The following is a 26,862-nucleotide window of genomic DNA, read 5'->3' on the forward strand; positions in this document are numbered from 1 at the left end:
TGCACCAGCACCCTTGCAATGTTCACTGTCTGCAAAGCATGCCAAGTGCATGGGCAATGCAGGGGCCCTCCTGGTACGTCCTGCACCTGTTCTCCGACAGACTTTTCATGGTGGCGTGGTGGTGAACAAGATTATGATCAGGCTGGCAGGCTGGTAGAGATCATAATCTTGGTCCCCACCACGCCACCATGAAAAGTATGTCGGTGAACAGGTGCAGGAGGTCACAGGAGGGCCCCTGCATTGCCCATGCACTTGGCATGCTTTGCAGACAGTGAACATTGCAAGGGTGCTGGTGCACCCTGCAGCCTACAGCATTGCCGGCTGGCTCGATTACAAGCGGGTGACAATGCTATAGCCTGGTCCTGTTTCCTGGCAGTCTGATCGCCAGGGTTTTAATGTGGTGGTCGGACCGGCGCAACAGCAGCAGTCTAAAGACTCTTGTAATGAGCCCCTTAGTCTCTATCTGCTTGCCACTAACTTCTTTCTTGATTACTTTGCGTAGTCTTGTCTCTCTTTACTTAGTATTGCCTTTGTCTGCATGCATTTGGCACTGACTTGCCTCAGTGTTTTTACTTAATATTGTCCTTGTGTCAGTGCTGTTGGTATATTACCTACCCATGTGCAGAGGTCGATGTGACTTTCTCTGCGAGGCATCAGCTCTGTCTATTTGTGATATCATCTGGTCCTGTCTCTCCATACTTTACATTGAATTGTACATAGTCAACTTTTTGCTCTGCCTCTCACCCACTGGTAGGATATTGCTGAAAAGAAGTTTGAATGAGATGCCTGGTTCTCCTGTCCTCTACCTCGACAAGTCAATGAAGGTCACATATGTGCTATAATGTGCTAAAAAAATACCATCCTGCAGTCACTAATGGAGGAAAGAAAAGAGTCTATGACAGGATGAGGAAGAAGGAGCTCCACTTATCCCTTCAAAAATGAATTGCACTGCCATTACTGTGCCTGTCTCAGGAGTCACAAAGGCAGCAGCATAAACTAAAAGCAGACAGGCTCAAATCGCTATGTCTAGATTCAAGAATTCCTGTCCATATTGGTGACTGGAACTCCTCAAAGCACACATAAGGCCGTTTAAGCATTGGAATAGGACTTATAGGTGGATTGTTTAAACTTCAGTGGGCTTACAGCCCATACACAGAATCCCATCAATTTTTTTTATTGTCTGCCTTGTTTTCAATTTTTTGGTTGCTTGGGTCACGTTGGCTTCCCTTCCTTTCTTTCATTGGAGAATGGACCAAGGACATGTGTTGTTCCTCATCTTTTTGCAACACACTATTTTCGGTATTATTACTGGATGTGCAATATGCTTTCCTACTTTTAATGCAGGTATACACCTTCTTATTTATGTTGCTTTCATCCTATCTTCCATCTCTACTGGTGCTTTAGTTACTTAAACCCAAAACTATACTACTCTATGCCACTCTACTCTACTCCATCTGACATCACTCTACTCTAGCCAACTCTACACTCTATGCACTCTACAGCACTCTACTCTTTGCTACTCTACTCTGTGCCACTCTACTCTACGCCACTCCATGTTATGCCACTCTACGTTACACCACTCTTCTCTATGCCACTCCACTCTACATCATTCCATGACAATCTACACCACTCTGCTCTATTCTACTCTACACCATTCTACACATACACTCTACTTCATGTAATCCACTCTAAAGTATGCCACACCACTCCACTCTATGCTACTCCACACCATTCTACACCACTCTAGCCTACGCCAGCCTACTCCAGTCTCCTCTATGCCACTCTCCTTTATGCCAAGCCACTAACGTTTAGCCACGCTGAACATTAACCATGCTGCTGCACAACATGGCTAAAATACATTGGTAGATCCAATTACTTGCCAAAGATTGTTTGTGAAATGACATCAAGGTAGAGTAGACTGATAAGGTTGCAGTTCGAAAGTTTCCCATTGGTGAATCTGGTGATTCATTATATTTATTGGTTTATTTGCCTTGGAAAGGCTTGTGAGTTGCTCTTGCAGGCAAAGGCCCTAATGTTCTAAGGACTGCAACATTCCAAATTTAGATGCCGCCAAGGTGACCATGGCTCAGGATAATTGAAAGGCAAAGGCTGCTGTGAGTTGTGAAATAATTTCTAAACACACTTGAAAAACAGATTGTTGGTTCCATGTGAGCCAGGACCTTTTGGCAACAGCTGCACTAGATCGAGAAGACTTCTGATCTTATGGTATTCAGGCCCTGATGTATACTTTTTGACGCAAAACTGTATTGACACAAAACTGCGCTAATGCAGTTTTGCGTCAAAAACTATAGCGCCGGCTTGCGCCATTCCAGGACACCAGCCGGGCACCATATTAATGGAATCCCACAAGCCAGCGCAAAGAGTGGGCTAGCGTCAAAATAATTGATGTTAGCTGGGTGGGGTTGGTGGTATGGGAGAAGGGGGTTTTGCACCAAACAATGACGTTAGGCTGGTTAGAGTCAATAAAAATGACTCTAACCTGCCTAGCGTTATTTCTTGACACAAAACCTACCATGCCACAGGACTCCTGTCTTATAAAAGACAGGAGTCATGCCCACCACCCCAATGGCCAGCACAGGGACAAGGGTCCCCTAGGCATGGCTATTGCACCCAGTGCCATGTAGGGGGGCCAATATCAGGGCCCCCAATGGCACTTTAAAAAATAAAACAAAATACTCACCTCTGCTTACCTATACTTAACTGGGATGGGGTCTCCCATCTCCGCTTTACCTCTGGTGTGGGTGGGGGTGTCCCTGGGGCCTGAAGAGGGCACCTGTGGACTTATCCCATGGTGTTCAATCATAGAAATGGGCCCACAGGTGCCCTAACGCCTGCCCTGACCCAGGCATTAAATAATGGCACTAAGCATGCTTAGCGCCATTATTTAGACCCACCTCCCTGGGTGCACCATTTTTGCATGGGAGGATAAATAAGGCGCTAGGGCCTTAGAGTCATTTTTTGGGCGGGAATGCCTACCTTACATCTCATTGACGCAAGGTAGGTTCACGCATCCAAAAAATGACTTTAACTCCAATATGGAGTTAAGTTTGCACTGAATTAGCATCAAACAAATTGATGCTAATTCAGCGCCACCAGAGTATAAATATGTCCCTCAATACCCAGATGGACAATGAAAAAATGCTCTCGCAAACCTCTTTTTGATCACCTCTGGCAATCTGATTATAAGGGAGTGCTGAAATTATCGAGTGGCCGTGAAAACCACATGGACACCATTTATGGGTCACCAAGGTTTCCAGCTGTGACTCCTGGCACTGCCTTTGTATCTCCTGGCCTCAGAGGTGGCAAAATCAGTGTCAAGAACACAGAGGCGGCACTGCATTCACGATTACCTGCTGGGTTCTCATTATACTAATAGTGAATAATATTCTTTTATTCACCATTAGTGCACTAAAAACGAAGCTCACATGGGACTTTTAGTGGTACTGTGATAAGTAAAAATGGTTTTACATGTATATTGTATGCATGCTTGTGGGTGAGAGTATGTTTAAGTGAGAGAGAACATGTGTATGTGAGCAAGTGTGCCTTTAAGTGGAAGCATGTGTGTTTGAGTTCAAGTGAGTGAGAATCAAGTAAAAGTAATGTGTGGATTGAAGCCCAGATTTTCTATTCTTTGCTGCAAGGCAGTACTGCACCAAGATTGTTGTGTTGCCTTTTGTCACGGTGAGAGAGAAAAACTGCACCTTAGCTAGAAAGATAGGGTGCATTTTTTTCTCAACCCTATGCCCTGGCTCACTTTTGGCAGCCATGCGTCAACGCTCATATCCTTGGGCCATAGTGCAAGGGTATGTATGTTCTCTGAAGCATAGTTTTTACACTGGAAGGGGTCCTGTTCAGTACAAAAACTACGTTGTACAGTCCTGCTCACTTTGGATGTGCGCCGCATAATGCAGGGTCAGAGTCCATGATGGGAATGCTCATGCACCAGCCAGGGAACACTCCCTTGATACAAAATAACGAAAAGCAGTGCACAGCAGAATGTTTCATTACCTTGGGATACTATTCAGCACAGATCATCAATTGTTGTAATGTCAGGGTCAGTTGACATGCCTCCTGGAAAAAATCAGGGTCAGGGGTCATATTATGTCACTTCCTGTGATGTCATTAAGGTCAAACGGTATGTGATGTCACCATCGTTACCCCTGACATTGTGGTCATTCAGCGCCCATGGAAAGGTGCAGCTGCACTTCTGACCACATATGAAACCATTTTTGATGTAATTAACTAGTGAGCAGGTATTTTCACGTTGCACGTTATGTAAGATAGTGCAAGTGAATGGCAAAAACGCCTCTAGTCTCGTGTTGTGTGTCATACTGGTCGCGGGTCATTCTTAATAAACAATGGAAGTACAGAAGAAAACCTCTTTTCTCCCCACCTAGACTCATTTTAATAATGTCTGAAATTGCTTTTGTATAATGCAGGCAAGATTAGTTTTCTTCATTAAATGCAGTGGGCCTTTTCCTTAAAATGAATTACATGATAGTACTATAGGAAGCGTCTGCTAAGAAAGAGTCCAAAGTGTAATAAAAATAAGCCATTTATATCGCAGAGTTAAATGCGTTGTAGATAATTTCCATGGATACCTTAAAGTCCTTCCGGGATTAGCATGTTAAATTCTAAGCAGTATACATTTGAATTCTGTTTATGCATGGAAGAAAGGCCCATCTTTATGCCATGGGAATTGACTCATTTTCACCCTTTTCACAACTGGCCGGAAATGCAGTCTAAGAATCTGTTGCTAAAATGCCAGCGGGAAGACATAACACACTACAGTGACAACACCCAATAGGAGCCCTGCTTTACTCTATCAGTGTTATCTTTCGAAAGAATGTGGCAAACAATCGATTGAAACCTACAGGGGTTCAAGTAAAATCAAAACAATGCTTATTAATGGGGTTCTCGATCCTAGGCCTCTGTCAGCTTATGCTAGATTCCAAACTAAGAACTAAGAGGCTTTTCTACTAAACTTTCACAGAGCGCAGCAAGGGAACTTGCTGTGCTGCATTGCGTGAAAGGGAGAGAGCAGAAATGTGCCACATTTACTAAGAAATGGCAAATATCGGCACTCTCCTTGCGCTGAGCACTTGTGTCAGGCTAGTGTCAATGCAGGCAACCTTGCGCCATGCTGTAAGAGTGCTTGCATTGTGGTGAGAATAGTTTTTGTGCAGGACGGGATACCTTCCTGCACAAAATCTATTTTAGGGTTTTTTTTCATGTGTCATGTCACTAATCCGTGCGATTGGTGGAATTTGGTGACTCCACGTTGCTCTTGTAACACAAAGCTCCTGCCAAATCATGCCCATTGCCACATGGCGGATGTTTTTCCTGCAAGCCTCCAGAAATGCGAGAATGAGCATAATTTGGTGTCCCCTAGCACAATTGTCTAATGCGGGTGGTTATGAGGGAATGGGATCAGAGGGCTGCTTCTCCAGTAGATATGCTGCCACTTGAGTAGATTTTCTACTCAAGTGGCTGGCTGTAAAATCAACATGAATGGGCGTGCACTCTTGTGTACTGCATGGTGCCATTTGTGCTGATTTTTCAGCACTGCTCACGCTATTGATGCTAAATTTCAGCACAACATGCATGTTTTCTGCCCGTTGGCGGAAATCCATTGAGTTTTTCTGTAGCTCCGCAGAATTTCTTGGAGTGAAACTTCGCGAGTTGGGCCCATCCCTACCTGTCATCTCTCTAGTGTCCCTTTATAATCCCAAATGGATCCCTGAATCTGGAGCGCGCACAATAAAAGACAGCATTCAAAATACTGTGACCATGAACGTTATAAAAGAAACATAAGGGCCAGAACACACACCCGCTAACATAAACAGTGGAAGATCCTCCATCAGCCCCAAACAGTCCGCAATCAAAAACAGATAGACATCCACTAGGACAGTGACGCTTACACCATAAAGACACAAAGAAAATGATTCGTTGATAAACACCTGCAAGGTTTTCTGGAGATCAGTAGATACAATCCCCACTCATATCCCTACAACCCAAAAGGCGCACCAACTCACAACGGCCTCCAAATTAAAGCTAAAACACTGATACTTTCACTGTAACTACAATTAAATGCCCATTTACAATCTGACTTGTGTGAGTGCAAAGTTACAAGACCACCCAACCCTGTTGAAGCTCTTAATATTGGAAAAACCAAAAACTAGCAGACAACAATCCAGATACTAATGACAGAGAAACACTGGCAAGCAACTAATTAAAACAGAAAGCCCATAGAACACAGAATAGATAGTGGAAGTCCACAAACCTTGGAATTCCATCAGTAATTTGCACGAGGCTCCTTTCTTGGTGTTGCTTCTGATATGGACCATAGGATAATTGTGCACTATATGTATTCATATGTAGAACATAACATAATATAGCATACCAAGAGCGACCTAGCCCCTTTTGACACTCCAATTAATGGAAACATCCACAATGAGCAATTTGCAAACTGGGAAACCCCACACTGGGACGGAGTTAGGACTGGTGGCGCCCTGTGCAACAGTTTATTTTGGCGCCCCCAACCCATGACCTCCTCCTCAGTTTCACTCACTATCACCCAGCAAATGTGCCTCTCATCTCTCCATCGCTCCCCTTTTGCATACACTGATGTGTTTTAAAGCACTTGTAAAGACTGGCTTTACTAATCCACTCAGCTAGCCACTTAAAATATAGGGGAATATTTAAGAGCCCCTAGCGCCATTCTAATGCCACATTAGCATCTTTTTTTAACGCTAATGTGGCGGTATAAGACCAAAAGCGCTGTGCCATATTTACAAAGTGGCGCAGTGCATGCATTGTTCCACTTTGTATCCCTTTGCGCTACATTATGCCTGCGCCAGGCATAATGTATGCAACGTTGGCATTCCCCCATTAGGGAGGCCAAAAAAATGGTGCAAAGACATATGACAGATTTCTTTGCATCATTTCTTCCGCCACATTTAATGCCTGCTCAGAGCAGGCGTTAAAAGGAGACATCTGTCGGTTACAGTGGGCCTCTGGGTGCTTTGCAGGATTAGCATAAAAAATACTTACGCTAATCTTGCAAAGCGCCGGACTAGTGTAAAACATTCTGACGCTAGTCCCCTAACTACTGCCGTGCTGCGCCGTATTTTAAATACAGCGCACACATGGTGGCATTAGGGGAGGGCTAAGAGGCGCAAGAAAAGTGGTGCAGCAATTTGTTTTAAGCTAATGTGGTGTTAGAAGGCCAAAAACGCTGCGCTATATGCATACATTGCGCCACTTTGTAACCCTTTGTGTTACATTATGCCTGCGCCAAGCATAATGTATGCAAAGGGGACATCCCCCCATTAGGGTGGCCCAAAAATAGCGCAAAGAAATCTGACACCACTTTTAACACCTGCTCACAGCAGGCATTAAAAGGAGGCTTCCATTGGTTACAATGGGCCTCTGGTTGCTTTGCAAGCTTAGCGTCAACATTTTTTATGCTAATCCTGCAAATCGCAGGACTAGCGTAAAAAATTCTGATGCTAGTCCCCTAACAAAAGCCATTCTGCGCCATATTTTAAATATAACGCACACATGGTGGCATTAAGGGGGCGCTAAGGAGTGCAAGAAAAGTGGCTCTGCACTGTATGCAGCACCACTTTTCTTAAATATGCCGCATAGTTCTGCTTTTTGCAGCAGGCATATTAACCCTCTGTGCTACTTTATGTTGAGTCAAAGCTGCCACTGGATAAAACTCCCATCTCTCTCTCTCTCTCTCTCTCTCTCGCTAGCAGGAACATTAATCACAAGAGGTATCTTGACAGTTTGTTTCTTGAAGGCTAAACACACAAGGAACTTTTTAGCAGGTGCTTTTAAATCGCAAGTTTCGTAAGTAATTGCTAAACAAAGCGCCCCCCTGAGGTCAGCGCCTGGTGCGGTCGCACGGCTCACACCGCCCAAAAGACGGCCCTCGTCCCCACAACCCACAGGTAAGAATCTCAGATTAAGTAGAGGACACACGCACATGCACACACTAGCTGTGCCCCCGTCACACCTCACGCTCTTGATGACGCAGAAAAAGAAGGTCCGACATATATTCATGTAGACCGTGTAATCGATACATATAATGAAGTGTGATTTTAATAAAGAAATAATGTACGAGGGAAATTGTGCCCTCGGGGTAGTTCGCCATCATTATAAACGAGCTTTATTAATCACGAAGTATTAAAAAAAATTTAGTAATCCGTCATAATCGCAAATGTATGCCATAATTTCTTGTTTGAAAAACTGTTTTGCTTAGCTTAAATTTAGTACAGGCTTTGGCCTAGTTGCTTGGTTTCAAATTCTAACTGCATGATTTTTTTCCTTGAACTAATGAAACATATATTCTTGCTTGAAGTTGTATTTTTCCAGTAGAAACTGGCTGGTACACTTATCTCCAAGGTTTCGTGCTAGGCCGGTTACATCCCCTTTGATAAAAGGTCAGTCTCTGCAGGTGCGGACAATGAAGGTACAGATAGTAAAATAATTGGCAAACCATGTTACAATTTGTGTTCCAAGGCTCCAAGGACAGTGTATGCATAAATGGGCGCTAGTAAAAGACAATTTTTGATTGGACAATTTGAAGCCAACCTATGAACCCTCCAATGGAAGACCCTGCAGAATTTGGAATGTTTCTTACTTAAACCCACCGGACAAAGAGAAGTCAGCCATTTTCCTCGATGCCAGTTTGAAGCCTGATGCCAGACTCCATTTTGGACGACACCCTGATGCCCTCTTCTCTATCTGAGAGAACAGAGACTTTAAGAATTCTCACCCTAGAGACTTTAACTTTGATTTGACCCCGTCTTGCCCATGCAGTAACTTTGCCCCATTCTCCTTGCCGCTGCAAGGAAACTTGCCTTTAACTTTGCCCCTTTGAAACTTGCCCCATGCTGATCAACCGGTACCTGAAGGACGAAGACTTTTCTTGAATGCTGATTGTATTTGGTAAATATGAAAGGATAAATGTATTATGCATTGTGTTTTTTTTTTCCATTTAGGTACCAACTGCTAATTTTGATAAGGGTCCTAGCTAGAAGTTTTCCAAATTTGTGTTGACTAAATTCGTTTTGCATGAAGTCCCACATGCCAATGCTAGAGGTTAGTCGAGGTATTCATTCAATGTATCATGAAGAATTGAAATCTTGTTATGCTGACCGAATGTATGCAATTAGTCAAATACAGTTAGTCACATTAGTGATTTGCATTGCTATAACAGAGTGTATTATTATCCAGATTTTACGTAGATTGCGTTTCTTCCGCCGTTATGGACAGCTAGTAATGTTCATATACATATATCAATTGGTTTTGAGACATATATACATCGTGCTAGCTTTGTTAATATAGGGAAATAAATTCACTAACTTTTAATAAACTGGTGTGGTTATTCATGACTGAAAGGTCATGGTGCGTCGAAATACCAACTGTTATTGATTTCTGATGTGTTATATTGATCTATTAATTGAGTATTAATTACCGATTTCAGTAGTTATTGATTATTGATCTGAGTGACTTGACTAATGAGGATGAGGAGAGCCCGACTCCGTTAAAAGATTCACCGACCTCCTACGTGTCCAGGTACAGGTAATTTATAAGGGCTGGACGCGTTATCAGTAGATGGTAGCAGAGATTGATGGTTTAGCCCTTTGGGACCCCATCCGAACAATAGACAGAGTCAGGTTAGAATTTTCTTTGATAAAACAAGTTGGAGAGATGATGATGCCCTAAGTCCCCAATGACTTTCCCGGGATCTCGGAGCTTGCGAATGAGGAACATGGAGGTATGAGAATGGTCTCAGCATTTCTAGTGACGGTATGAGTGAAGTTAGGGTTTCGCGCTTGCACAGCTTATCGCCGCAGATTAATTGAGAAGTTTGTGAGGATTTAAGGAGTTAAAAGATATTAGAGGAGTGTTCCTCCAAAGGTGTGAGAGTAGGGAAGTCGTCGCACTTCACGTGTGTGTAGCGCTTTGAGCAGAAAAATTGTCCACGTGGTTGTTGATGTTGAGACGGGCCCTGCGAGGTCAAGAGACTCCGGAGTATGTTGAAAAGTGTATGTGACACTTGTTTGATGTTGTGATCTGGTCGGTTAAATAGGTTGATCGGGCGTGGTCAACAAGTCGGTATGAATGTTGCAGAGTGAAAGAAAACTTTGACTTTGAGATTTGACGAATTCTAAAGTGCACTAGAATAGTTCATTGATCAGTTGAGAGTAAAGTTTGCGGGTCAAATTTTGCTTGCGAAAGTGGGAAATCGAGAAAGATGGAATAACTGCCGAGGCTAGTGAAAAATCCCTAAGGTTTCTGAAGCGATTGTATTACCTTTCCTGTAGTAAACCGACAGATCTGTTTTACTCTTTTGGTTAAGTGCTCGCGTTGTAGTGCAGAAATTAGTTTATGAGTGAAGCCGAATGAAAAGAGGACAAGCCGTGGGACTTTGTCAGCCGCAGAGTGTGAGTGTGACGTCACTAGGAGCCGCGCTGGGATAGGTCGGTTGGTGAGAAGGGTCGCGCACGGATTGGACGCAGTCCGTGAAGCGCAATTGGAAGGGGAAAGGCAAGCGAAGAGTATTCCGGGAATTAAAGTCACTTATTGATTACATATTTTAGAAAAACAAAAGACGGAAAGATGAAATTTTCAAAGCATTTAAGAGTGCCATGAGGGGAGATGTTTATATTAAAGCAAATGTAGGAGAAGAAACACCGCCTGAGGGTACACCAGCTTACATCGTCATTGAAGAAAAGGGTGTAGCGCCATGTCTATGGTTAAAACAATGGTGCAAATTAACAGAGAAACATGGAAGTGTAGCGTTCCCTATCCACGGGTCGTTTAATTTAAGGGTTTTAGAAAATCTGAGATTTGCGCTATACGACATGAAAGTACCCCCAAGGCCAGCACAGTTTGAGGCATTAGCAATTTGGGAGCTAATAGCTAGAAACCAACAACAAAAGAAATTTGAGACAAGAATAAGAAAAGTAGAAAAGACACTAGCGGATGCTAGATGGGACAGCACACAAAAGGTTTGGAGATCAGACGTATTGCAGGGAATTAAATTGTTTCCAGCGATTACCGAGGAAGCGGAGATGGAAGGAAGGAAAGCCACCTGTAAGACAAACAGGAGTCAGTCCAGAGAGGGAGAGAGCAATAGAAACTCGAAAAGGGGAGACGAGTCAGATGATGAGGAGTTCATTATACAATTGCTGAATGATCGCCCACCGCCATATGTGGAAAGCGAAAAAGGCTCAAGCATTAGTACTGCCCCTCCAGAACCAATACAGGGTAATGTAACACCAAATTTGAGAATATCTCAGAGGCCGAGCAGCTCTGACATGCCTTTCTCACCACGAATACCACGGATTCAGAGAATGTACCCAGACGTGCCAACATTGAAACCTGCTGATAACTATCAGCCACAGGTTCAAAGGCACTGTTGCAATGAGCATAATGTGGGAATGACTTCCGATTCAATGGCGCAGGGAGGACAAAACTATCAGAGACCGACATCGATTCAAGCTGAATCAACACAGTTCTCGATGCCCCAAAAGCAGACACAAGAAGTGCAAGTAATAGAAAGCCAGTTAGGTATGCCAGCAATGATGAACCACAATGTGGGGATTAACATGCCACAGAATTCGGGGAACAGACAGAATCCAGACGCGATATCTCTACCTATCACTGAAGGTCCACCAGTACCACTGTACATACAGGCAAATTCAAGCACCAGCGACCAAGGGTTAATGATATAGAATGGGACAGGGAGGAGATGCATAGAAACCACTCCAGAGACAACTCCGATAGCGGCACTGCCAAATGGATCTGGGTCCTTGTCGGAATTTAGTCCAATTCCAATTTGTGCTCCGTCAACCGTGGTAAGGTCACATCCACCACTATTAGTACCGTTAACCTCACAGACTGAAACATTACAGAAACCGTCAATGGCAGTTGATGTAACTGCTACATTGATGGGACTGAACGTACAACAGTTAACACAATGGTTCAACAGCCTGAACCCCCCACAGAGTACATCAAGCGGGAAGGGAGAAGAATACCTGAATAAAATAAGGTTGGGTATGGAGGCAGATGAACTGGTAGAGGGAACAATGGGTTTGAACAGATTAGAATCATACACAGAGGAAGAACTAAGATACATGTGCCCTAGGATTACAAGAGAAGTGAGCAACATACATAAGAAGTTACAAGAAATTGCAGACAGAAACAAGATGGATATAGGTAAGACCAAACACCTGAGCAGAAGTTACAGGTTAGACTTTGAGACAAAAGATTTTGAACACATGAGATCCGCAGGGATGAAAACACACCTTAAAGAGATACTGCAGAGTGCACAGGTTTGGAGATGTTTAGACAAGTGGGAAAGCAGGTGGGTTAAGAAAAAGGACAAAAAGAAAGAAAATACTTCAGAACGAAGTGAGAAAAACAACAGAATGACGATCTGATAACCATGTTACCAATGAGAGAGACAGCAGGGGGAAAACTTGTACATGTACCATGGCACAGGTGCGATATTCAATCCTTTACGGATGACTTTCCCAAATTAAGAGAGAAGCCGATTGAGTGGTATCAACAAACGGATAGATTTGTGAAACTCGCGAAGTGTCTCTGGGAAGACCTGAATACCTTATTTGAAATTGTGGTTCCGGCTGATTTGTGGGAAGATTGTAAAAGGGCTGTAGGTTGGCCAACGAGTGAACCAGAGAGAGATAGGGACACAGGTGCGCCATCACCTACGGTAATGAGTTTGTACCACAAGGTGATCGAGCACTTGAAAACCAAGGTTGCGTCGAAAAATGTGGATTGGCAGAGGATTGACAGAACAGCCCAAGAGGTTAAAGAGTCTATACATGCGTACTACGAGAGATTGTTGAAGGCGTTTAAAAATTACAGTGGCACGGAAACAATTGAGCCAAAGGACATGCTCCATTTTGTGTTCAGGTTTGTGGAAGGGCTGAGACCCGAAATTAGCCAGATGATTAAATCGCATTTGATTTGTTGGCAGTCAAAATCGATCGATGAAGTGTTGAATTATGCAAAATACTGCAGTGATGAGATTGAGACAAAGCAGAAAAGATTGAAGGAAAAGGTGATGGTGATGCAGCTCAGAGCAGCTCAGACAGGTTTACAAGGTTTGCAAGGTTTTCAACAACAGATGCCACAGCAGCAGCAGCAGGGAAATGCTATGTTTTAGCCGCAGATGAGAGGCAGAGGCCGAGGAGGTTTTGTGAATAATGGTCCTGATTTGAATACCGTTATGATTCCAAATCGTATACAGGCAATGAAGAAGGTGATGCCATGTCACACGTGCGGAATTGTCGGGCATTGGAAACGGGAGTGCCCAATGATGGTGCAGGAAGGTGTAGGTCAGCAAAACAATGATGTCAATGCATTTCAGACTATGAGAGGACCGAAACTGAGAGGTCCGAACCCAAATTTTCAAAACAATATGAACCAGATACAGGGTCTACAACCCATGCAACCGCAACAGGTGCAAATGCCTCGTGTGCAAATGACACAATTGCAGCCAATGCAACAGCAGTTTCCTATGGTACCTAATCAGCAAATGCAAATAACCTTAGCACCAATGAATCAGCAGCAAGCAATGCTTCCTCAACAGGTCACGGGTCAGGGAATGAGTCAAAATGACACAGTACACCAATTCCCACTACACAGCGAGAATGGAATAAACGATGTATGGGAGAGTGGAAGTTCAGATGAGGAGGGAAATTGTGTGCTTGCAGCATCTTTGGAAGTTGATCAAAAGGGTCCGTATGTGGAGGGAAGAGCTATGGGTCATCGCGTTTCATTCTTGGTTGACACAGGAGCTACACGTTCCACTGTTAGGAGCATTGAAGTGCCAAATTTGCCACTTTCAGGGAGAACAGTTCAAGTAGTGGGAGTAGCAAACAGGTACCTGACGAACCCAATCACAGATCCAGTACAAGTCAGAATTGGCAACTATCAAGGGTCACATAATTTTGTGGTATGTGACTCAAGCCCGATATCACTGTTAGGGAGAGACCTATTGTGCAAATTGGGATGTTCGATTATGTGTTCGAACGATGGAATTAGAATTCAGACGAGCAGTGATGGGGAAGAAGAGGACAGTGTAGAAGGGGATGAGATGGAGACTGTCGATGAAGAGTATCCTCTGATTACCCTTTTTCCGATGATCACTGAAGCAGATATTCCAGCTGAGTTGCAGGAAACAGTCGGAAAAGAAGTGTGGGATATGACAGGAAAAGAGGTGGGATTGGTGAAAGGAGTGGAACCAGTGAAAGTGACCGTAAAACCCAATGTAACCTTTCCCCAGACCCCACAATACCATATGGCCCAGGACACCCTCATGAAAGTCGCCCAACTCATTGATGAGTTTGTAAAGCAGGGAGTACTGAAAGAAGTGTTAAGCAGTCCATGTAATTCACCAATTATGGGACTAATAAAGCCAAGTGGAAAGGTACGAATTGTGCAGGACTTGAGGAAAATAAATGACATAATAATTAAATGCTGCCCTGTAGTACCAAATCCAGCTGTGATAATGTTTCAAGTCCCTTGCGATGCCGAGTGGTTCTCAGTCATCGACTTGTCACAAGCATTCTTTTCGGTGCCTCTTCATGAGGACAGCCAATTTCTCTTTTGTTTCAAATTCTTAGACAGAGTTTACAGTTGGTGTCGAATTCCTCAAGGGTTTTCGGAGTCACCGTCAATTTTCAATCAGATTCTAAAGAAAGACTTGGAAGCGTTAGAATTGCCATTCGAGTCAACCCTAGTACAGTACATTGATGACTTACTGATTGCATCCAAGACAGAAAGTGACTGCACAGCCGACACCATTGCCCTATTGAACCATTTGGGAAGGAATGGACACAAGGTGTCTCCTTCAAAATTACAGTTCTGTCAGAAGAAAGTGAAATATTTGGGTCACCAAATAGAGAAAGGGTCACGGAGAATAATGAAGGAAAGAATAACAAGTGTACTTCAAATGAGTCCCCCAAAGACGAGGAGGGAGGTGAGGAAGTTTTTGGGAATGGTGAGTTACTGTCGCCAATGGATTCCCAACTTCTCAACCCTAGCAAAACCTTTACTGAAACTGACCAAGAAGGATGCATTGGATGAAATTGAACTGAAAGGAGAAGAGATGGATGCTTTTATTGAATTGAAAGAATGCATGTGCAGGGCTCCAGCTTTAGGTATGCCTGACTACACAAAGCCTTTCACATTGTTTTGTCATGAACGTCATGCATGTTCCTTGTCTGTCTTGACACAAGCCCATGGTGGCGTAAACAGACCAGTAGCGTATTTTTCAGCTACTTTGGATCCGGTCTCAGCAGCACTGCCAGGGTGCTTGCGCGCCGTAGCCGCAGTTGGTATCAGCCTCACTTAGAGTGAAGGAATAGTGATGGGACACCCTTTAACAGTCATGGTCCCTCACTCAGTCGAGATACTTTTGACACGTTCCCGAACACAGCACATGACTGGTGCTAGGCTCACAAGGTACGAAACAATAATTCTGGGATCACCTAATGTGCAGCTGAAAAGGTGCACTACGTTGAATCCAGCAACCTTGTTTCCCAGTGAAAATGCTGAAATTGAGAACGCTGAAGACATCGAGCACGACTGTCTTCAGGTGACTGAATTTTGCACCAAACCAAGACCTGATATCAAAGATACCCGATTGGAAGAAAATGATCAAATTATTTTTGTCGATGGTTCATGTTTAAGAGATGCACTGGGTGTATTGAAAGCAGGGTACGCTGTATGCACGGTAACAGGTGTTTTGGAAGCATCTTGGGTTCAAGGAGTTTACTCTGCACAGGTAGCAGAATTGGTAGCCCTTACTAGAGCTTGCCAACTCTCTGCATTGATGAAAGTTACCATTTACACTGACAGCCAGTACGGGTTTGGAATAGTGCATGATTTCGGACAATTGTGGTCACAGAGAGGCTTCATGACCTCTTCAGGATCGCCAGTGAAAAATGGCGAAAGAATAAAAGAATTGTTACATGCCATCCAACTACCAGGAGAAGTAGCAGTGGTAAAATGCAGTGCACATTCGAAGGGACAAGATTATGTTTCTCTGGGAAATGGATATGCGGATCAAGTCGCAAGGTTTTGCGCATTGAACTGTATATTGCTTAGGGATGAATGGAATTTGATAAGTGAACCAGAACTCGAACCAAGCGAAATATTTGCTCTAAAGGTGATAGATACGATGGACGAATTGAAATCCTTACAGAATGATGTCAGTGAGGATGAGAAACTTTCGTGGACCAAATCACAATGTGTAAAGAGACTAGATGAATTATGGGTTTCAAGTGAAGGGAAATTCGTTCTTCCAAATAGCCTTTTGACACAGATAGCCAGATTTTACCATGGACAAGCTCATCTTGGGAGGGATGCCATGATTAGGTTGTTTAAAACTGATTGGTTTAACCCCAAATTCCGTCAAGTTGCTGAAGCAGTTTGCCACCGTTGCGTCATTTGCCAACAGATAAACACAGGGAAGGGAACCGTAGTAAATTTGAGCCACATTGGAATGGCAGGGGGGCCATTCAGCAGGATGCAAATGGATTTCATTGAGATGCCTGTGCATGGAGGCTTGAAATATGTGTTGGTGGTTGTGTGCATTTTTAGTCACTGGATTGAAGCATACCCTACACGCAGAAATGATAGTCTCACGGTTGCAAAACTACTCTTGAGAGAGTTAATACCACGTTTCAGATTCCCGATCTCTTTAGAATCAGATAGGGGAAGTCACTTCAATAATGAAGTAATAAAATTGCTTTGTACAGCACTGAACATTGAGCAAAAGCTGCATTGTAGCTACCGCCCTGAAGCATCAGGTCTAGTGGAACAAATGAATGGCACATTGAAATCGAGAATGGCGAAAATATGTGAATCGACAAACTTGAAATGGCCTGACGCATTGCCTTTGGTACTAATGTCAATGAGAAACACCCCTGACAGAAAGACTGGACTGTCCCCACACGAGATTCTCATGGGCAGAGCTATGAGACTTCCAGCAGTTCCTGCAAATGCGCTTTTGAATATTACAGATGATATGGTGTTAGACTACTGCAAAGGTCTAGCTGATGTGGTTCGATCTTTCTCTCACCAGGTGGAGGCAACCACCTTGCCACCGATCCAAGGTCCAGGACACGCCCTTAAAGCAGGTGACTGGGTCGTGATAAAGAAGCACGTGAGGAAGTCGTGTTTGGAACCCCGTTGGAAAGGACCTTTCCAAGTGATTTTGACGACTACCACCGCTGTGAAGTGTGCGGGAGTTCCCAACTGGATTCACGCCAGTCACACAAAGAGGGTGTTGTGTCCCACAGATGAGGAAGTTGAAGCGCTGAAGTTACCCGACCTGATAACAAAGTACCAAGCGCTGAGGCAGAGCGAAACAGAACTAGAAGCGAACAGGCAGAAATAGAGGAGGGAGAAATATTCTCTGAGGACGAAGCAACTGATTCACTTGGGGAAGGCCAAGGAGGAGCCTCAGACAGCGACGAAGCAGCTGAAGGTAACAAAGAGCCTGAAGCAGCTGAAAGTGACAAAGAGCCTGAAGAAAGTAACGGTGACAAAGGGCTCGAAACAGGTGAAGAAGCAGGAGAGCCTGATCAGAGGAGGGCTTTCCCAGAAGCAGACGATACAGAAAAAGAAAAGGAAAACCTGATTGACTCCCCAGAAGGAGGGGACAAGGCAGAACAGAACGAAGCTGCTCAAACTCCTTCAGAAGAGATTGCAGGTCCATCAAATGGACACAGTGCAAAAAGAAGACCAAGTATATCGCCAGTAAAATTAAGAACTAGAGAAACGTTGAACGACAGTGAAGGGCCAAGAGTGAAAGAGAAAAGAAAGGAAGTGTCTGTTGTAGTACCAACACCAAGTGAAGAAAAGGACTTGGCTAAAGAGGAAAGTACCAGTGAGAAAGAATCAAAGAGAGATGCAAAATTGAAAAGAAAAAGGATACTAAGCAGGAGGTATTCCGGTCCGGAGTGGGCGTACGTAGCCAATAACGATTGGTCAGACGAATTCGTATCCCTCAGTCTTGAGAACGAAGAGGCAGAACTTCATTTTGGAAATAAAAACTTTATGGACTCTGTTGATTGAAACCATTGATCACTTGATTGACTTTTCAACCGGCTAAGACATTGCTAACTTGATTGACTTTTCAACCGGCTAAGACATTGCTAACTTGATTGACTTTTCAACCGGCTAAGACATTGCTAACTTGATTGACTTTGAAACCGATTTTGAGACAACGCTGCTAACCGATAAGAGACTAAGCTGCTAAAGAAACTGTGTGAACTTTGAACTCGTTCAGCTTTGTAAATACCTGCAAACACGCTTTGATAAAGTGTCTTCAACTTTCTGATTCTATACAGATCATGACTAGCTTCACTACACAGGGGCGTAAAATGAAGTATTGTAGATACATGTGTATAGGCTTAATAACCGCATGCGTACTAATAATCGTAGCAATAGTTCTTGGAATGCATGGTAAAAGTGAGAGTGAGACGAATGATGCTTCTACTTCTAAACCTATTATCGTTACTGAACTAACAGCTCTGAAGAGACTCGAGCAAGACGAGAGACACTTGCATGATAAGAAGGAACTTTCATCTAACGTTTTCTATCGCTTACTGAGTGAGTATGTTGAGACCATGGATGCGAAAGATTGTTATGTGTGTACACAAATACCTACCTCAGTAGTGGAAGGGGTGACGTATCACAGCATGCCTCTTACGTATGGAATTACATGTAGTATAGTAGCTTCCAGATTTTATGCTCAAAAAGACATTCACTATTTCTATACTAATTACGATGTTACTTTTGCATATGTCCCCATAATAGGGCATTTAAGTAAGATAGCTCGAGATTATTATGCCAAATTAATGAGGGAATTCTTCGAACCGATGTCACCTTTTCACATAGCTCACGCACATAGAGAGAACCATACATGCTTGCTTTCACCAGTAGAAATAGAATTTTTAGACCGCACTGATGATAGGAAGAATGAAATGAAGGAGAAATTAGAGAGGGAATTACACGAAAGGACGTCTGTAGATAATTATGCTTTTGCTGCAATAAAGACACAAGGGAAAATAGCTTTAGATACATTGCATGTAGGAAGATTTTGTATACATAGATTTCCATCATATTATGACACAGTTTTTGTGGGAACGAGTGAATGTAAACATACATATGCATTTCAATCTAAGTGGACGTTCATGCTGAATGGACAAGACCCAGTTATTCCTGGAGTCTATTATATTTGTGGACTCAACGCCTATTATCGTCTTCCTAAAGGATGGTATGGGAGGTGTTATTTGGGAATAGTGTTCCCAAAGGTTTACCAACTAGACGACTTAAAGAAATTTCCAAGGCTGTCTGAATCACATCGTGTTCAGAAAAGGGAGACAGCTTCTGGTGTGGTAGGAGATATATTTGGAGCATTGATTCCTTCAGTAGGAGTCATATTGAATTCAATCAAAATACGAAAGTTGTCTACTATTGTGGATAACATGCTGACAAAGTTTTCAGGAGCTATAATCCTGATGGATGCTGAACTCGCTGCAGAAAGAGCTATGACTCTTCAAAATCGGCTTGCCTTAGACATTCTTTTAGCAAAGGATGGCGGCGTTTGCAAAATGCTTGGCACGCGTCACTGTTGTACATATATACCAGACAACAGTGGAAAAATTAGAACGATGCTTACAAATTTAACTAAAGAAAGTGTAGATTTAAAGGAATTGAAAGAACCCGGAGTTTGGGAGAAAGTTGGAAAAGGATTTGCTTCCGTGGGAAATTGGCTCAGCAACGTTTGGAACGAATTGTTACTAAAAATAGTAAAGGGAATATTGATAATATTAATTTGTTTATTAGGCTCTTGGGGAATATGGAAAGCTTTCAAAATGTTAAAAGCAAGGAACAAAAGAAAAAGGGAAGAGAAAATAGAGAACAAAATGGTGGAAATATATAGGGAGAAGTCAAAAGGGATTAAAAGAAAAAGGGAATTGACTGAAGTGCCAAATTACTATACAGAATTTTAATGGAATAAAATTTGTGGGTAGATTTGATGTGATGACATAATTAGTCATCAGAGGAGGGATTGATGACGCAGAAAAAGAAGGTCCGACATATATTCATGTATACCGTGTAATCGATACATATAATGAAGTGTGATTTTAATAAAGAAATAATGTACGAGGGAAATTGTGCCCTCGGGGTAGTTCGCCATCATTATAAACGAGCTTTATTAATTACGAAGTATTAAAAAAAAAATTGTAATCCGTCATAATCGCAAATGTATGCCATGATTTCTTGTTTGAAAAACTGTTTTGCTTAGCTTAAATTTAGTACAGGCTTTGGCCTAGTTGCTTGGTTTCAAATTCTAACTGCGTGATTTTTTTCCTTGAACTAATGAAACATATATTCTTGCTTGAAGTTGTATTTTTCCAGTAGAAACTGGCTGGTACACTTATCTCCAAGGTTTCGTGCTAGGCCGGTTACATCTCCTTTGATACAAGGTCAGTCTCTGCAGGTGCGGACAATGAAGGTACAGATAGTAAAATAATTGGCAAACCATGATACAATTTGTGTTCCAAGGCTCCAAGGACAGTGTATGCATAAATGGGCGCTAGTAAAAGACAATTTTTGATTGGACAATTTGAAGCCAACCTATGAACCCTCCAATGGAAGACCCTGCAGAATTTGGAATGTTTCTTACTTAAACCCACCGGACAAAGAGAAGTCAGCCATTTTCCTCGATGCCAGTTTGAAGCCTGATGCCAGACTCCATTTTGGACGACACCCTGATGCCCTCTTCTATATCTGAGAGAACAGAGACTTTAAGAATTCTCACCCTAGAGACTTTAACTTTGATTTGCCCCCGTCTTGCCCATGCAGTAACTTTGCCCCATTCTCCTTGCCGCTGCAAGGAAACTTGCCCTTAACTTTGCCCCTTTGAAACTTGCCCCATGCTGATCAACCGGTACCTGAAGGACGAAGACTTTTCTTGAATGCTGATTGTATTTGGTAAATATGAAAGGATAAATGTATTATGCATTGTGTTTTTTTTTTTCCTTTTAGGTACCAACTGCTAATTTTGATAAGGGTCCTAGCTAGAAGTTTTCCAAATTTGTGTTGACTAAATTCGTTTTGCATGAAGTCCCACATGCCAATGCTAATTAGAGGTTAGTCGAGGTATTCATTCAATGTATCATGAAGAATTGAAATATTGTTATGCTGACCGAATGTATGCAATTAGTCAAATACAGTTAGTCACATTGGTGATTTGCATTGCTATAACAGAGTGTATTATTATCCAGATTTTACGTAGATTGCGTTTCTTCCGCCGTTATGGACAGCTAGTAATGTTCATATACATATATCAATTGGTTTTGAGACATATATACATCGTGCTAGCTTTGTTAATATAGGGAAATAAATTCACTAACTTTTAATAAACTGGTGTGGTTATTCATGACTGAAAGGTCATGGTGCGCCGAAATACCAACTGTTATTGATTTCTGATGTGTTATATTGATCTATTAATTGAGTATTAATTACCGATTTCAGTAGTTATTGATTATTGATCTGAGTGACTTGACTAATGAGGATGAGGAGAGCCCGACTCGGTTAAAAGATTCACCGACCTCCTACGTGTCCAGGTACAGGTAATTTATAAGGGCTGGACGCGTTATCACTCTCAGATCCCCAAACACACTAAACCACTTTGATATGGCATACTTTCAGTCACATAAACTGTGCTTCATTCTGTTCCACAAGCTTGTAACAAAGAATTGTGAACATATTACACGTATCACGTATTGAGTTTGAAAGTTCCACAAGGAACTGAAAAATGACTTTGAGCAGATGTCCAACAGAGAGGGATATCCAGCCGCGTCGCCTTCTTTCTTTGCACTTTTTTGCTTTTTTTTAAAAAAAAACGGTAGAAAAACGGAAACATGCATCTATGAATTTCATAACAATTGCTTCCTCCAGCCGAGGCTTTGCTTCATCTGTATTACTCTATCTAAAATCAGCTTCTCCTCTAAACTCGAGCTTCACCAGGAATATAATTGCTTCCGACACAAACAGGGACGTTAACACTTTCATCACAGTGTGATGTGCACACTGCTAGAATGTACATCTCATTACACCCCTGCCACGTGAAGAAGTGTTGAAACCACTCTGCCCTCTGCGCTCCAGTAATTCAGCACACGGTGGGGAACAAACATTTATTTTATCACTCCTGTATCCTACCCACCAGTTGTAAAATATAATTTTAGAGACGTATCCACTATATCCTTCCTTAACACTAAAATAGATGTCGGTTACGTACAAGAGTGCTGCAAAAACAACCAGTGCTTAATTTTGAATGCGTAAATAAATAAGTGAGGGGCCCAAATGATGCACATGCTGAATATGTAGGCAGCCTTTTCAATTCCCCTTGTGCGTGTTTCATCCATCACTCCACAGTTCCTGCCTATTCACCTCCCAGTGAAAGATTCTTTTTCATCGTCCCCGCTTTCTCACTTTGTCACTGTTTTCCTATCGTCCTCTTCTCCCTGCTTTTTTTCTTATTTTCTCTCTCTTGCTCTGTGATAAGGGCTGATGAGGAACTGTGATGGTTGGTGCTTGCCTCCTGCAAAGACTGGCACAAATTAAGCGCTGATAACAGTCTGAGGTCCACTGCATGTACACCAATTAAACAAGCTTTCGGCTGAAAATCCATAAGTTAAGTGGCGATGCAGTATGATCTTAATCACTTATTTGTTGTAATGTCATTACTGACACTATACTACACCACATCCACGGCTAAAGTAGGCTCTGAGACGCCTGAAAAAATCATGTGACAGAGGAGAGGAGGGTGAGCGGCCATAGACCTTTGCAGTGTTTCAAGAAAGCCCTTGCCTGAAGGCTCCTGAAAGGAACAGTACCACAGGGCCAGCTCCAGACCTGCTCTCAAGAAGGTGTTGAAGTGGCATAATTATAAAGTTTTTCCTTCTATGTATTCCCCTTTTTGAGCTACATATGTTGATCATTTAGATGCAGGTGACCAATACAGAATGCACGTCTGTTAATGTCACGTTTTATTGCAATATGCTGTTGGTTAAATTAGATTCACAGTATTTAATCTCAATTTATTTCCCTGCTATAAATAATTAATTTTGAGTTACAAACAAGGTACCATGGAAGTTGATAATCTAATTTAACGATTATTATTATTAGTATTCAGTGGGCCTACTACAGGGACCTAGCTGGGCCTGCTGAATAGAGTCCCTTAAATCCTAGGTTTCCGACTTTACGAGGATCCACACCCAAAATGAGTCACACAGCCGAGGCGTTGCATCAGTTCCGAGGTGCGGCGAGGCTGCGAAGAAAGGTCCTGTATCATAATTTTTAAAGAGCCCATTGATGAGGGCTTGCGATGTGAAGTCTAACATCCAGAATGCGTTGGGCAGTCAGGACGAAGTGTTGATTCTTAGGAGCTGCGAGGCTGCAATGCAGAGTTCAACGTCATCGTTGAAGCTGACCTCAACAAGGGATATAAGGGTCTGCTTTAAGGATGTGTTGCCCAACAGCAGTTTCAAAGCTGTTGCAGGCTGTGGCAGCGATGCAAGTCTTTGTAACTGGTCCAATCTACGCAGCAGTGGTGATGTATCAGTTCTGCTCTGGGTTGTGCCATGAAGCAGATGAAATGGGTCGGTTCTGCTGGATCCACAGAGGCCGGCAGAGCACCTTTGGCCCACTTCCAATGGTACAAGACTGGGGTGGTACCTCTTGGCAGAGACAACTCTCAGATGGCAGAGTCCAGGTGTAGGTGCAGGGCTGTTGGAAGCCTGTTGTGTCCCAGAAAGCCAGCCAACTAGCCCTTGGAGTCACTCTGGGGTTCTGGGTTCAGGAGAGGCACTTCCAGTCCTCACTCAGGCAAGAAGGCAGCAGGTCAGCAAAGCTGGGCAGCAGTCCTTCAGAGTAGTGGTCCAGCAGAGTTACAGTCCTTTCAGCAGCACATGAGTCCTTCTTCCTGGCAGAATATCCACAAGTCCAGAAGTGTACTGAAGAGTAGGTGTTTGTAGTCCAGTATGTATCTCCAGTTGTGCCTTTGAACTGGCCAGAAGCTTCTACAGGCATGCCTTTGAAGTGCACAGGTGCCCTGCCTTCCCGGCAATGGCTCAGGCACACTACAGGGGGTATGGAGCCCTTTGTGTAAAGACAAGATACATCCTATAAGTGGAAGTGGGCCTGTGCTCAGCTTTGCCCTCCCGTCATGCCAGTGATGGCCCATTCAGGCACATCTAAGTTCCATATTGTGTGTGACAATATGGAACTTAGATGTGAAATAATACAAAGCCCAACCATCAAATACACACAGTCATGTTATCCAGAGACAGGCTGCAGGCACCAAATGATTAAGGCGGGGAAATGCCAACTTCCTAAGAGTGTCATTTACAAAACTGTAATTTAAAATCCAACTTCACCATAAGTTAGGATTTTTCATTACAGTTCCAAAGACACCAAACATGAATAAATGACCTGTTCCCATTTGGAAATTACATCTTATTAAATGTAATAAGGCAACTCCAATGTTATCCCATCCATGGGAGAGGTAGGCCATGCAGTAGAACACATTTTAGAGTTTTTTTTCACTACTAGAACATGTAAAACATAGAAGTACATGCCCTGCTTTTTAAATACCTTGCACCCTGCCCTCTGGGCTGTCCAGGGCCTACTCTAACAGTGACCTATATGTATTAAAAAGGAAGGTTTGTATCTGAAACATGTTTTAAGTGCTTCTTATGTGGGTGGCACAATCAGTGCCCGCTCATATCATTTAAAGTACAGGCCTTGGGCTAGTTAGTGACACTTTCCTAGAGACACACAAGTAAATTAAATATGAAAGTGGGTATAAGCCAATTCCACCATGTTTTAAGGAGACATTGCAAACACTTTAGCAGTGGTAAAGTGTGCAGATTTCTAAGGTCAGCAAAAACCAAAGTCAGCAAATCAGAAGATCTGAAGGCAAAACGTTAGGGGGGGACCACACCAAAGAATGCAAGGCCTAGCACAGTACAACTGACTTTCTGTCTAAGGTTGGTACACTGACAAAGTCCTTCGTGTCAGGGGGTCTGATTTCTGGAATATTGCCCAAAAACATATTGAAGGGTGCAAGTCTCAACACTGAAAAACAAAAGCAATGCAGTTAAGAAAATAATTGAGTGGCCAGGTGCACTAAACACTTTCACAAAATACTGGTTACAAATTTGCAATCACTGTGAAATGTTGCCAACACACCTATGTACTAATGCTGGAGATTCAAATGACTTTAAAACACCATTGTTCTATATCCAGATTGTTAATGAATCAAAAAAGACCTTATTAATACTCTGTCTTCTTAAATCTAGGTCTGAGAGCTTATAATTGTTCATGAATATTCGCAGAGTTTCTTTATCAAAGTGTTGATGAAAAAATATTTTCTCACCTTCCACCATTAATGAAGGGATTTCTCTTGCAGCTTTTCAGATGAAAATGAGGGGATGATATTGCTATATTTTGAAAACGACTTGGATAGGTTTGGATCAATTAGCTTTCTGATGTGAGAGGGTGTGATGGTCTTTGTCTATTTCAATTTTTGTCAGGAAATGTTATAATGAGAAGCTTTGGAAGTAAAGTCTTGAAATGCATTCTGCAGCTTTGACCTTTCACATTTTCTGACAGATTAAAATGTGCAGGTTATAAATAGGAGTGTGCAAAATTTGCATAATTTGCTTTCACCTGATTATGCAAAAAGTTTAGAAAATGACACAAACTTGCACGTAATTGCACAAAATATAATCTGTCAATTAGTGCTATTTTAGCACAGAAAGCATCCTTGTGTCAATATTTAACACGAAAAGTCACTTTGCTCTTAAACATTAGTTTGAAAACCAAAATTACCACGAAGAACAGCTGCTCACATTCTGGTTTTTCTCATTGTTACACCACACCTATGCTATAATTTTATTGCAAAGGTCAGTGTTATGAAACTTCGTATAAAGACGTACTTTTAGGAATTTGACGTAACAATCTGTGAGAACCTGAGTTTTGGTTGAGGGGGGTGAAACCCAACTCAAGCAGCAGCCACAATCCTTGTGATGGTGAACCACAAAAAGTCCCTAAATTAACCTGAGCTTAACCCTCTGGTGGCTTGGCACAAATGCAGTCAGGCTTAATTTAGAGGCAATGTGTAAAGTACGTATGCAGCATTTAAGCAGTAAAAAAATTAAAACACAAGAAAAATTGCATACCAATTTATAAAAATAGAGTACAGTTTAATACATTATTTGACAACAGAGCAACAGTAGAAATAGTGATAATCAATTTTAAAGATTTCAGGTAAGTATAGCGCCTAAATGTACAAAGCGCCACTCGAGGTTATCTGTTTGTGTGAGACCGGGTGAAAGTCACACGTTCTGGCTGACTTCGAAGGAGCTAGGCCAGCTACAGGGTCAAGGTTAGTCCGACTGAAAAAGTTACCTTCTAAGTCCAAGGAGAATAGTTCTGTTTATGTTGAAGGAGGATGTGAGGAGAAGAGAGAGCGTTGTGGATGGTTGTCACTGTAGCGAGAAAAACAGGCTGGGATCTCGTGTTGCCAGTCATCACTGGCAGTTGCTGTAGCATGAAAAGTTGGGGTTCACCAGAGCTTCACCTTGGTGGTGGGCACGGCGGCAGCATCTTGACTCAAACAGGCCTTATCATGGTTGCGAAGAAACCAAATATCAGTATTTCTTCAAGGAGGAGTTCAACTGATGCCACTCTAGGGTTCCAGAACCT

Source organism: Pleurodeles waltl, chromosome 4_2, assembly GCF_031143425.1.
Source record: "Pleurodeles waltl isolate 20211129_DDA chromosome 4_2, aPleWal1.hap1.20221129, whole genome shotgun sequence".
NCBI classification, from domain to species: Eukaryota; Metazoa; Chordata; class Amphibia; order Caudata; family Salamandridae; genus Pleurodeles; species Pleurodeles waltl.